The sequence below is a fragment of the Oryctolagus cuniculus genome, chromosome 13 (genome assembly GCF_051225735.1).
Source record: "Oryctolagus cuniculus isolate XC-2025 breed Fujian yellow rabbit chromosome 13, ASM5122573v1, whole genome shotgun sequence".
NCBI lineage: Eukaryota > Metazoa > Chordata > Mammalia > Lagomorpha > Leporidae > Oryctolagus > Oryctolagus cuniculus.
The window spans coordinates 35,833,362-35,846,875 of record NC_142879.1 but is presented as its reverse complement, the minus strand read 5'-3'; the positions used below and the strand labels follow the sequence as shown (position 1 = coordinate 35,846,875).

Below are 13,514 nucleotides of genomic sequence, written 5' to 3'. Positions count from 1 at the left end.
AATATATGAATAGGAACTATTACTACATCATGTTACTATTCCCAAAACTAAGTCATAGAGAGGTCACATAATTCGTTGAAAGTTACAAGGCTTATAAAAGGCAACCAGTCCCAAGCACTTTGACTACATAAGACCTGAATGTTTCTGGAAGCCTCAATTTCCAAGCATGCTAGAAGCACAATAAGAGCCAGCATAAGTATTTGATCATAACTTCTCGTTGCCCCTCCAAAGCAAACTTTAACAAGGGTGTGTGTGGGAGGGGGGCAGGGGGGTTGATTTGAAGATAATAAACAATAAAAAAATAAAATTGAAAACTTATATGAAGTGGAATAAAATAAAATAATTTCATGAAGGGATATGAGCAAGAAGGAACATGTCCACCCTGGCCATAAATGGAATCTCATAAATGGTTGGGTTTTGACAAGGTCAAGGAGGCCATGGAATTTGTTGTGCACATATTTATGTACCCATACACAGTTTTAAAGGTTGTTAGGTTATTCAGTTCAGGTTTCTTGCAACTAAGAACGCTGGACTGCCTATAAGTCAATCCAGAGGAATGACAGAGGGAAAATGTCTCTGGTAGAGGAAAGCTGTAAATACTATTATGTACTAAAAACAATTATGTGTTAACAATCCAGATGAGGAAAGATGAGCGTCTTAAGAAATCAACACAGGGAGAAGAGACGCTCATTGGCATCATCAGTCATCAAGGAAAGGCAAGTATTTTAACTGTAGCTCATTACATAGTTAAAATGAAACAGGCTGACAAGAACAAGTGTTGGTTGGGATTTAGAGAATCTTAAGCCTCATAGATTACTGGAAAGAATGTAAAATGATACAAATAGTTTGGAAGACAAATTAATTTTTTTATTTAGTAAATATAAATTTCCAAAGTACAGTTTATGGATTACATTGGCTCCCCCCCCCCATAATTCCCCTCCCACTCGCACCCCTCCCATCTCCCACTCCCTCTCCCATTCCATTCACATCAAGATTCATTTTCAATTATCTTTTTATACAGAAGATCGATTTAGTATATATTAAGTAAAGATTTCATCAGTTTGCACCCACACAGAAACACAAAGTGTAAAATACTGTTTCAGTACTAGTTATAGCATTACTTCACATTGGACAACTCATTAAGGACAGATCGCACATGAGAATTAAGTACACAGTGACTCCTGTTTATGGCACTCTTGTTTATGGTGTCATTAATCTCCCTAGGCTCTAGTCATGAGTTTCCAAGGCTATGGAAGCCTTTGGGGTTTGCCAACTTCGATCTTATTCCGACAGGGTCATAATCAAAGTGGAAGTTCGCTCCTCCCTTCAGAGAAAGGTACCTCCTTCTTTGAGGACCCATTCTTTCCACTGGGATCTCATTCACAGAGATCTTTCATTTAGGTCTTCTTTTTTTTTGCCAGAGTGTCTTGGCTTTCCATGCCTAAAATACTCTCATGGGCTCTTCAACCAGATCCGCATGCCTTAAGGGCTGATTCTGAGGCCAGAGTGCTATTTAGGACATCTGCGATTCTGTGAGTCTGCTGTGTATCCCGCTTCCCATGTTGGATCGTTCTCTCCCTTTTTTATTCTATCAGTTAGTATTAGCAGACACTAGTCTTGTTTGTGTGATCCCTTTGACTCTTAGACCTATCAGTGTGATCAATTGTGAACTGAAGTTGATCACTTGGACTAGTGAGATGGCATTGGTACATGCCACCTTGATGGTATTGTATTGGAATCCTCTGGAACGTTTCTAACTCCACCATTTGGAGCAAGTCCAATTGAGCATGGAAGACAAATTCTTAGATGTCTATGTGGGTACATTTTGTCATTTCTCTTGGTAAAGGTATAGGAATGCAATTGTTGGGTAGTATAGAGCACATTTAATTTTGGAAGACAAATTCTTCCGATGTTTATGACAACATTTTTGTAATAGCCCCAACCTGCACTGTGGTAAAGCAGGTAGAGCCACTGCCTGCAACACTAGCACCCATATGGGAGCAAGTTCGTGTCTCAACTGTTCCACTTCCAATCCAGCTTCCTGCTAATAGCCTGGGAAAACACCAGAGAATGGCCCAAGTGTTTGGTTCCCTGCCTTTCGGGTGGGAGACCTGGGAGAATCTCCTCGCTTTGGCCTGGCCAATCCCTGGCAGTTGTACTCACTTGAGGAGTGAAACCAACAGATGGAAGATCCATCCCTTCCTCCATCTCTCTTCCTAACTTTTAAATAAATAAGTAAATGAATCTACTAAAAATAGCTAAAACCTGGAATCTACCAAAATGCCCATCAACTAATAAGTGGATAAAGAAAATGTGGTATAGATATATAATGGAATATTATTCAGCAATAAAACGGAACAAGATACTGAATCACTATACATGGAAGGACCTCAAAAACATCACACGAAGTGAAAGAAGCTAGTGCAAGAGATCATGATTCTTTTTATGTGAAATGGCCAAAAAGGCAATCCACAGAGACAGGAAGTAGACCAGCAGGTGTAAGGGACTCAGTAAGTGTTACCAACTGTCATTGAGCCCAGAGGAACATGGGAGGTTATGGAAATGCAGCAAGACTGGATTGTAGTGCTCACTGCATAAGAATATAATGTGTCTAAAACTCTTCCAACTTGAGACTTAAAATGGGAAGATTTCATAGTTTTAAAATTATATCCCAATAAAGCTATTATAGAAACGGTTGCTTGTGAGGCAGAAGCAGATAACGGGATGGATTTGAGAAAAACTATGGAAGAAAAGAATATTCCAGACTCAATGGCTGGGAGGGATGAATGAGCAGAAATCACCTCTTTTCCCCTTCACTCTCACCAGCCTTGGCTCTTAAAAGAAGCACTTTGAGAATGTTTGATGCAGGTAAGAGTGAAGGCATAGTCAATCCCAGGCAAGGGTGTTCTAGTAAGTGCTGTGTTTTATTTTAGGAGCACAGAGGCTAACATAACTCCAGAAGCTTTGGTCCATCAGGGATATAATAAACCTCTTCCCTTTTTAGCCTCTTCCCTGAAGTAACTGAAGCTCCTTTCTCACAGTTACATGAGTCAAATAGGGCGAAATCTCAGGGAGGAAAATGTCTACTTATAAACCAGCTAATCCTAGCCATTTATGACTGTGATTTCATTTGGACGACGACTATCAGTCCCTATTTAAAAAAAAAAAAAAACTAGTTATCCAAATGGATATTCTTCTGAGTATTTGTCTAAGGAAAACCCAGGACCCAACTGCTTTATCAGAAACTTCTGCCATTTAATTTTTCATTAGCCTATGAAGAAATGTAATCTGACCACAAAGCTAATTGGAAGCATTGCTTTACCAATACATTGAATTTAAACTTAGCTGGGAATATGATGTAAAATTATTTAGCATTGTTTATAAATAAAAAATGACAAATACCAAGCTTCCAAAATAGAGCAAAAGTGGACTATATAGAACATAGTGTCACATTAATAGTCCCCTAGCACATACAAACACTGTTTACTGACTCTTTTATTACTAGCTTATGTTAGACAATACCTAGACATCACACATTACTTTATTTTGCAATTTATCTTATATTCTCACCAGAAACTAGGATTTAAAGAAGATAAAATATAATTTTTTACTAGAAGACATACAAAATTGTCTTTGTGAGTCCAGCATTGTGGTGCAGTGGTTTAAGCCACTGCTTGGGAAATCTCAATCATCATATCAGAGTACTTGGTATTGAATCCTGCCTCTGATTCTCATTCAGCTACCTGCTAATGCACATGTGAGGCTGAAGATGAGGGTCCAAGATGTTAGGTTCCTGCCACATATGTGGGAGACACAGCTGGAGTTCTTGGCTCCTGTCTTCAGCCTGGCCTAGCCCTAGCTGTTGCAGGCATTTGAGGTGTGAACCAGTGATGAGAGTTCCCTCTTCCTCTGGCAAATAAACATTTAAAAACCACCTTTCTCTCATCCTGACTCATTTTTGAACAGAGTTACAATGCTTAAGTGGAAATGCACATTTAGCTTTTCGAGTTGTTAAAATTCCAAGTGATTATGATTGTAGTTGGCAAGGCTAGAGGAGTCTAATTGGAATATGGTTATAGTTTTGGACTTGCCTGGAGGGATCTAGAAGCTCCACTTCCCCCAACAAAGTGTGACAAGAGTAGGCAGAGAACCTAGATACTCTGCTTTTTACTGACTATAACAAAATTTTGACTCAAGCCACTTACTAAAAATTCAACAACCACAATCCTCTGGTAATAAGCATTCCTTTATGATCTCTACAGGATAAGTCTTGAATAAATTGCTGCCATCTTTGCCTTTTTTCTTGTCTCATGACCAACTTATTAGGTCCTAAGAGACAACTGTTACTCCTTTAGTGATATTTTCCTTAACATTTTGTAAACTATTTTCATATTCATATGGAATAATTGGCATTTCCAAATAAATATTAAAAGATGGAAATACCCACTCCAATTCATTTCCCTTCATAAAGCCAAGAATAAACCACAGTTCTTTTAACTCCATCAAAAATCCAAGAGAAGTGTATATAGCTTTTAAATAAGCAACTTATCAAAGAGAAAAGAATCCTGTACTTGCAAGAATACAGATGGGCCAGCACCACGGCTCACTAGGCTAATCCTATGCCTGCGGCGCCGGCACCCCGGGTTCTAGTTCCAGTTGGGGCGCCGGATTTTGTCCCGGTTGCTCCTCTTCCAGTCCAGCTCTCTGCTGTGGCCCGGGAGTGCAGTGGAGGATGGCCCAGGTCCTTGGGCCCTGCACCTGCATGGGAGACCAGGAGGAACCACCTGGCTCCTGGCTTTGGATCTGCACAGTGCGCCGGCCACAACACACCAGCCAGAACGGCCTCTTGGGGGGTGAACCAATGGAAAAAGGAAGACCTTTCTCTCTGTCTCTCTCTCTCTCTAACTCTGCCTGTAAAAAAAAAAATAATAATACAGATGAAAATATCTCCAAATGTGATCTCTCTCAGTGACAAGAGGACCAGAAATACTTTTAGAACCCTCAATTTGATGGGGAAATTAAAAATGAAGATTCTTAAACTTAGTTTGCATAATGTGGCCACAGATGTTCTTCACTTAAAGAAAATCTAGTATAAATGAACATTAATTCAAGCAATAATCAAATTATAAAAATTCTTTAAATGGAAACATTTTAATACATATTTCTAACTGAAAGTTGCTTGAGAGATTGGTTCTCACAAAAGGCAGAGAAGTTCGTAGCTAAGGTAAGCGGGAAATGAGGCATCACTGACTATTGAAGACAAATTGGTTGTAAACATGAATTGCCTCTGAAATTAGACAATTTAACAATTTGGAGATTTTTTGATTAATAAAAATTGGATTTGCTGTAACTATGTTACAAAATGAGACACATCTAAAACGTCTTCCTTTTTGTAACAGTATCTGCTCCATTGCCTGGTCCTTCTCCCCAAACAACTGTTAATAGCTCAGTCCCAGGAAAAGCGATACTACATTTCTAGCTTGTGTGGTGGACCCGGTTGCCTAGCATTGCAGTAAATTTTACACAACAGTTGGCAGAAGGATCAGACTAGCTCGGCTAAATGAATTAAGCAATCGCATACTACTGCAGGGCATATTAAGAAGGAATGTCCAAATTACAGCACTTGATACTCCCTCCTCACAAGCCTACTTCCACCAGTATAATGCTTTGGCTGAACAAGCTGTAATCTGATATTAAACAAGGTCCTTATTAAGTAGATACAATGAAATAATGCTGAGTTTTGGTTGCATTAGTGGATTTAAATGCATTTTATTAGCACTCATTAGGAAGAGGGAAATACTTGGAGCTAAGGATTTGTTAGCCACAAGCAGACCCCTTATAAGGTACAGTGATTAACTTCTGGGGGCCCAAAACTGGGCTTGGGCCACACACAGCACATTCTGAAAGTGCGTCTTCTCTCCTCCATGACTAAAATGTCGAAGAACAGTTTGGAGAAGAAATGTGAAGTCCAACTACAGGTCAGCTGAAAATATGTGCTTCTTTCTCGAGCTGTTAATTTGACAAAAGACAGAAGCCTGAGAAAGAAAGCACAATTATGACGTATGTTTTAGATTTGAAAGGAAATAGTTTACTTTTGGGATTTGAAAAGAAATGATAACAACCATCCAGTTTTGAAGGGAACATCATGATAATTGCTTTGATTCTATTACCCACCTCCTCAGGGGAAAAACATACAAAGTGGAAACATTTGTACAGAAAGTGAACTTTATTTCTTGAGCTCATTAGGAATCTGCCATGTAAGAAGAAATTTTCATAATTCAGCCAGTCTGAGTAGCCTGACTGAACTACAATTTAGGGTCCTGTTTTAAAAGATTACACAAACAGCCAATTCAAGGCCTCAGCTGCAGAAGCTATTGTTTTCTTTCTTCTTAAAACACAGAATTTACAGAGACAAGAGATGGGTCCCACGGCAGGTGAGTGATATGTATACAACACACACGTACAGACATGCCTCATTGACCTGAGGTAAAAGTTTCCCCCCAAAAGTAAGGTAAGTGATATTTGGAAAAACTACATTTGCTTTATTAAAATTCAGTTAATAGGGTGAGCTTTTGGCATAGTGGTTAAATCACCATTGGGATGCCCACATCCCATACAGGAGTGTCTAGTTGAGCTCCAGCTAACTTTGCTTCTGATCCAGCTTACTGATAATGCCCACCCAGGGAGGAAGCAGGCGATGGATCAAGTACTTGGGTCCCTGCCACCCAGTAGGAGACTTGGATTGAGTTTCAGGCTCCTGGCTTCTGCCTTCCCTAGCCCTAGCTGTTGAGAGCATTTAGGGAGTGAACCAACAGATGGAGGAGCTCACTCTCACTCCCACTCTCCTCTCCCACCTTTCAAAATTAATGAGTTAACTAATTAATTAAAAATTCACTAGACATAATATTTACCTAAAATTACAAAACAATTAGTTTTAAATATCCCAGAACCTCAGAATTTTGATTTGATTATGCTCTCACGTCTCTGTGAAGCAACCTTATACAAAGGCCTGTTTTGTGAAATGTGTCTGGCTACTGGACTATTACTGACTCTTACTGCATCTCTATTCCCAAATTTCTGTCACTTGGGTTTAGCCTCCTATTTTCTGTTATCTGCTGGAAATCTATCTGTGGCAGCTCTAAAATAATCTGTGCTCTAAACCAACACCTTCATTAATCCTTCCAAGACCCTCCTATTCTCCATGAATACAGTGAAGATAAGTCACCACCATCTTCACAGTCATTTCTTCTTATTTTTTCTTAGATCACCTCTCATGTATAATCAATTTGAGAAGCCTCTGGATTCAACCTTTGAAATACACTCACATTCATCTCATCTCCTACATTAGAGTTTTAAAAGTCAGCGCTCCATCAATCATCATTTTGACTGTTGCTATGGCCTTAACCATGGAGAAGGTTTTCCATCTCCATTATTCTGCCCTGCACTCCATCTTCCACACAAATGCCAAATTAATATTCCAAGAAATAACTCCAAGTGAGCAGTTTTTCTTGCCGAAATTCTTCAGTGTCTCCACTGTCTCAGCCTGTAAAATGAGCACAATATGATGATCTATCACAGAATGGTAGAGTTCAAACAAGATAATAATCAAATCCTTTATTTAGAATTTATCACACAGGGGAGTGTCATCACATGGCCAGTCAAGTCACAACCTGCAACAATCAAGCTGGTATACCATATGATCATTGGTTTTAGTTCTAGCTGCTCTACTTCTGATTCAGCTCCCTGCTAATGCACCTTGGAAAGCAGTGGGAGGGCCGGTGCCGTGGCTCACTAGACTAATCCTCCGCCTTGCGGCGCCGGCATACCGGGTTCTAGTCCCGGTCAGGGCGCCGGATTCTGTCCCGGTTGCCCCTCTTCCAGGCCAGCTCTCTGCTGTGGCCAGGGAGTGCAGTGGAGGATGGCCCAAGTACTTGGGCCCTGCACCCGTATGGGAGACCAGGAGAAGCACCTGGCTCCTGCCATCGGATCAGCACGGTGCGCTGGCCGCGGCAGCCATTGGAGGGTGAACCAACGGCAAAGGAAGACCTTTCTCTCTGTCTCTCTCTCTCACTGTCCACTCTGCCTGTCAAAAAAAAAAAAAAGAAAAAGAAAAGAAAGAAAGAAAGCAGTGGAAGATGACCCAAGTACTTGCAGCCCTGCCTCCCATGTGGGATACCCAGATGAAGTTCCAGGCCCCCATCTTTGGCCTGGCACAATGCTGGCCATTAAAAGTCATTAGGGAAGTAAACCAACAGATAGAAGATCTCTCTCTCCCTCCTATTCCCTCTCCATTTCTGTAATTCTACCTTTGAAATAAATAAAATAAATCATAAAAATTAAAGTTATCAGACCACCAGTGCTCAATAAAAGTTGTTAATTATCTGTCATCAATATCTTTTTATTTTTGCCAAGCTGTACTGTTTATTACTTTTCATTCATGCCACCCATGAATCCCTCTTCTTTGAATATTCTTCAAGGCATTTGATTTCTTTGTAGCTATTGTGAATGGGGTTGATCTTAGAAGTTCTTTCTCAGCCATGGCATTGTCTGGGTAAACAAAGGCTATTGATTTTTGTGTATTGATTTTATATCCTGCTACTTTACCAAACTCTTCTATGAGTTCCAATAATCTCTTCATGGATTCTTTTGGATCCCCTATATATAGAATCCTGTCATCAGCAAATATGGATAGTTCGACTTTCTCCTTCCCAATTTGTAACCCTTTGATTTCTTTGTCTTACCTAATGGCTCTGGCTAAAACTTTCAGGACTATGTTGAATAACAATGCTGAAAGTAGGCGTCGTTTTCTGGTTCCAGATCTTAACAGGAATGCTTCCAACTTTTTCCCATTTAATAGGATGCTGGCCATGGGATTGTCAAAAATTGCCTTGACTGTGTTGAGAAATGTTCCTTCTATATCCAATTTGCTTAGAATTTTCATAATGAAAGGGTGTTGTATTTTATTAAATGCTTTCTACGCATCTATTGAGATAATCATATGGTTTTTACTCTTCAGTTTGCTAATGTGATGTATCACAATGATTTACTGGCGAATTTTGAACCATCCCTGAATACCAGGGATAAATCCCACTTGGTCTGGGTGAATGATCTTTCTGATGTGTTGTTGGATTCAATTGGCTAGGGTTTTGTTGAGGATTTTTCGTCTATGTTCATCAAGGAAACTGGTCTGTAGTTCACCTTCTCTGTTGTGTCTTTTTCGAGTTTTAGGAATTAAGGTGATGCTGGCTTCATAGAAAGAATTTGGAAGGATTTCCTCCCTTTCAAGTTTTTAATAACTTGAGAAGAATTGAAGTTAGTTCTTTGAATGTCTGCTAGAATTCAGTAGTGAATGCATCTGGTCTTGGGCTTCTCTTTGTTGAGAGGGTTTTTATTACTGATTCATTTTCCATCTTGGTAATGGGTCTGTTTGGGTTCTCTATGTCTTCATGGCTCACTTAGGTAGCTTGTGTGTATCCAGGATTCTATCCATTACTTCTAGGTTTCCCAGTTTGTTGGCATACAGCTCTTTGTAGTAATTTCTGATGATTCTTTTTGTTTCTGTGGTGTCTGTTGCTACATTTCCTTTTTCATCACTAATTTTATTGATTTGGGTCTTCTTTCTCCTTTTTTTGGTTAGTTGGGCCAACAGTGTGTCAATTTTTTTTTAAAAAAAGCTCTTCATTTTGCTGCTCTTTCATATTTTTTAATTCAATTTTGTTGATTTCTTCTATAATTTTAATTATTTCTCTTTTCCTACTAGTTTTGGGTTTCTTTTGCTGTTGTTTTTCTAGATACTTGAGATGCAGTGATAGCTCATTTATTTGGTGCCTTTCCAGTTTCTTGAGGTAGGCATTAATTGTTATAAACTTTCCTCTTTACACTGCTTTTTCAATATCCCATAAGTTTTGATATACTGTAATGCCACCTTCATTTATTTCCAGAATTTTTTTGAATTCTCTATTATTTCTTCTATGACTCACTGATCATTCAGTAGCATGTTGTTTAGTCTCCATGTGTCTGCATATATTCTAGAGATTCCTAAGTTGCTGATTTCCAGCTTCATTCCATTGTGGTCTGAAAAGATGCATGATCCATTGTGGTCCAAAAAGATGCATGGTATGGTTTCAATTTTTTTGAATTTGCTGAGACTTGCTTTATGGCCTAGCATGTGGTCAAGCCTAGAGAAAGTTCCATACACGGGTGAGAAGAATGTGTATTCTGTAACTGTAGGATGAAAATTTGGATAGATTTCAGTTAGGTCCATTTGGTCTATAGTGTGGATTAACTCTGCTGTTTCCTTGCTGATTTTCTGTTTGGTTGATCTGTCTATTGATGAAAATGGAGTACTGAAATCCTCTATTCTTACTGTATTTGAGTCTATGTCTCCTTTTAGATCCCTTAACATTTCTTTTAAATAGCCAGGTGTCCTGTAATTAGGTGCATATACATTTATAATATTTACATCTTCCTGTTGAATTGATCCATTAATCATTACATAGTGCCCTTCTGTGTCTCTTTTAACAATTTTTTATGTTAAAGTCTATTTTATCTGGTATTAGTATGGTGACACCAGCTCTTTTTTGATTTCTGTTGGCATGAAATCTTTTTTCATCCTTTCAATTTCAGTCTGTTTGCATCATTGTTGATGAAATATGTTTTTTGTAGGCAACAAATAGATGGATTTTGTTTTCTAATTTATTCAGCCAGTCTGTGTTTTTTAACTGGAGAGTTGGGGCCATTTGCATTCAAGATGACCATTGATAAGTAACGACTTTGCCCTGCCATTTTTCTATAAATATTCCTACTTTTTATTTTGGATTTCCTTTGTACTTTTACTGAGAGATTTTCTTCCTTTACCTTCTTTCATAGTGATGACCAGCAGCAAATTCTTAAGCATCTTCTGCATGGCTATTTGTCACTTTCATTCATAAATGAGAGCTTTGCAGGATATAGTATTCTGCATTGACAGTGTTTCTCTTAAGACTTGAAATATATCTCATCATTCTCTCCTATTATGTAGGGTTTCTAATGAGAAATCCACTGTGAGTCTCACTGGAGATACCCTGAGTAATCTCACATTTATCCTGTGTACATTTTAGAATCTTTTACTTATGTTTTACTGTGGAGAGTTTGATTAAAATGTGTCATGGTGAAGATCTTTTCTGGTGATTTCTATTAAGAGTTCTATGTTCTTACTGTACCTGGATGTCCCTTTCTTTCTCCAACTTAGGGAAATTTTCTGTTATTATTTCACTAAAAAGGCTTTCTAATCCTTTCTATTTCCATGCCTTTAGGAACTCCTAGAATTTGTATGTTGGGTCATTTGATAGTATACTGTAGATTACCAACAGTGTTTTTAAGTTTTCTAATTTCTTCTTCTTGTGTTTTTCAGACTGTATAATTTCACATGCTGTGTTTTCTAAGTTGTATATTCTTTCTTCTGCTTCACCAATTGTGTTGTTTTTTTGCAGATTTATTTTATTTATTTGAAAGAGCTACAGAGAGAGAGGAGAGGAAGAGAGAGGTCTTCCATCTACTGGTTCACACCCTGATTGTCTTCAATGGCCAAAGCTGTGCTGATCTGAAGCCAGGAGCCAGGAACTTCCTTCAGGTCTTCCCACACAGGTGCAGGGGCCCAAGGACTTGGGCCATCTTCTACTGCTTTCCCAGGCCATATCAGAGAGCTGGATCGGAAGTGGAGCAGCTGGGACTCCAACCAGCACCCATATGGGATGCCAGCACTACAAAAAGCAGCTTTACCTGCTACACCACAGCACTGGCCCCCCTACTCTGTTATTAAGGCCTTCTATTGCATTCTTTGTTTTTTTTTTTTTGTTTTGTTTTGTTTTGTTTTTGTTTTTTAGTGTGTTTGCTTTTATCTCTGTACTATTTCTCTGTAGATTAGTGGAGTGTCTGCTATCAGTGAATACCTGGAGGCATGTGGGGTATGGCCAGGAAGCTCTGTTCAGTTCTCTAGGGTGAATGGCATGTCCGAGGTGACCCAGGTTTGGCATGGTAAATTTCCTCTTTTTTATTGATCAGAGGGGAGGTTTGTTCATGTCTATTGGTGTAGTCTCAGCTGAGCTCCTCTCTTCAAAGAAGACCATTGCCTGGGTGCTAGCCCCAGTGGGTATATTATTCATCTTCTCTACCACAAGGACCACACAAAGAATCTGTGCATTCCTCAGTGTAAGCTCAGATTCCCAGCAATGTCCTTCACCAGGTAACCAGAGAGCCCTGAACATGTGGAGCCTCCCACAGTGACTACTGGAAGTCCCAGCCACACCTTGAGTCCTCCCATGGAACCTCAGTGTTTTCACAGTCCGGGCACACAAGCTTTTCACAGTCACAAGCACCTAGCCCACTGTCTGTTCTCCTCAACAGACTCAGGAGTCTCTACTTGGCTGGTTGCTGGGCCAGACATGGGCTGGCATAGCTGTTATGTATGTCCAAAATGGTGCCTGCTCTCTATCAGCTTGTTACAGGATGCTGTTGCAGCGTGGTCAGGGAGACAAAATGTGCCCTGGCCTTTTCTTTTCTAGTTGTCAGGCACACTATCCCCCATGGGACTCCAAGCCATATTTCCTCTGGGATCTTCCTGCAGCTTTTTTGCCAGTGGCTTGGGCTGCTGCAGTCTGGTCTCACCTCATTCTTACAATGCTGGTGCTGAGGCTCTCGACTCATGGGTCCTGAATTGTGTGTATCCACATCCTCCACGTACGTTCACTGTGTCCCTCCAACTTGTGTAGAGTTTCCTCTGCTGTTTTCTCCCTAACACTTCCCCGAGACTGCACCTTTTCCACATTTTTGAAAACTATCCTCTTCTAAGCTAGAGCAGCAAGCTCCCTCCCTACTCCACCATCTTAATCCAATCTCTCTTTGCCTATTCACTTTTAACTCTCCTGGCCTAGAGTACAGTGCTGTCATCTACCCAAATTCACATTCTAGTCATCTTCTGGGACCTACTCCAGTTAAGCCTTCCTTTACTCTCCTGGGGATAAAATGTGTTAGCATTCCTACTCTCAATAACTACAGCACTTCAGTTAGAATTCTTCATTATTCTTGCCATTTTCTTATCAATTTGTTAAATGCTGGAAGTTAAGAACAGGATGACATCTAATTTATCTTTATATCTATTCACTCATAATGACTTCCAGGGTCTCATAACCACATTTTGGAGTACAGCACAACTCAGGAAATCTGTCCGTGCCTCTTCCCTCTAACTTTTGCTTCATGATCTATGTGTGTGTAGGGAGGGAGTGCAGAACTTGAAATGATATAGTTTGTGATTAATAGAGTGGAGCTGAATACTCAGATGCTCACGCTAACGCACACCAGTTAAGAGTTCATTTTCTTCCTTTTCTCAGTTTCCTGAGCAGTTCAACATAAAAAGCCAAATCTTCCTTAGAATATTATAGAAGTGTGTTTGGTTACTCCTTGTACTTTTTAAGATAGATAGCTCTATACCCCAACTTATGTGGGCACTTATGACTCCTACTTACTCCCTTTTTGCA

General features: G+C 39.7%; 1 long non-coding RNA gene across 2 annotated transcripts in view; it reads right to left on the bottom strand.

Moving 5' to 3' along the window:
- LOC149122541 (uncharacterized) overlaps positions 1-13,514 on the bottom strand; it is a 354,460-nt gene that overhangs the window by 256,084 nt on the left and 84,862 nt on the right. Inside the window, exon 3 of one of the 2 annotated variants that reach the window (XR_016219672.1) lies at positions 6,289-7,543. The exons of the other annotated variant lie outside the window; for it this stretch is intronic. This is a non-coding gene — a long non-coding RNA (uncharacterized LOC149122541). Of the gene's footprint in view, positions 1-6,288; positions 7,544-13,514 lie in introns of those variants that run through there. 2 annotated transcript variants of the gene reach the window in all.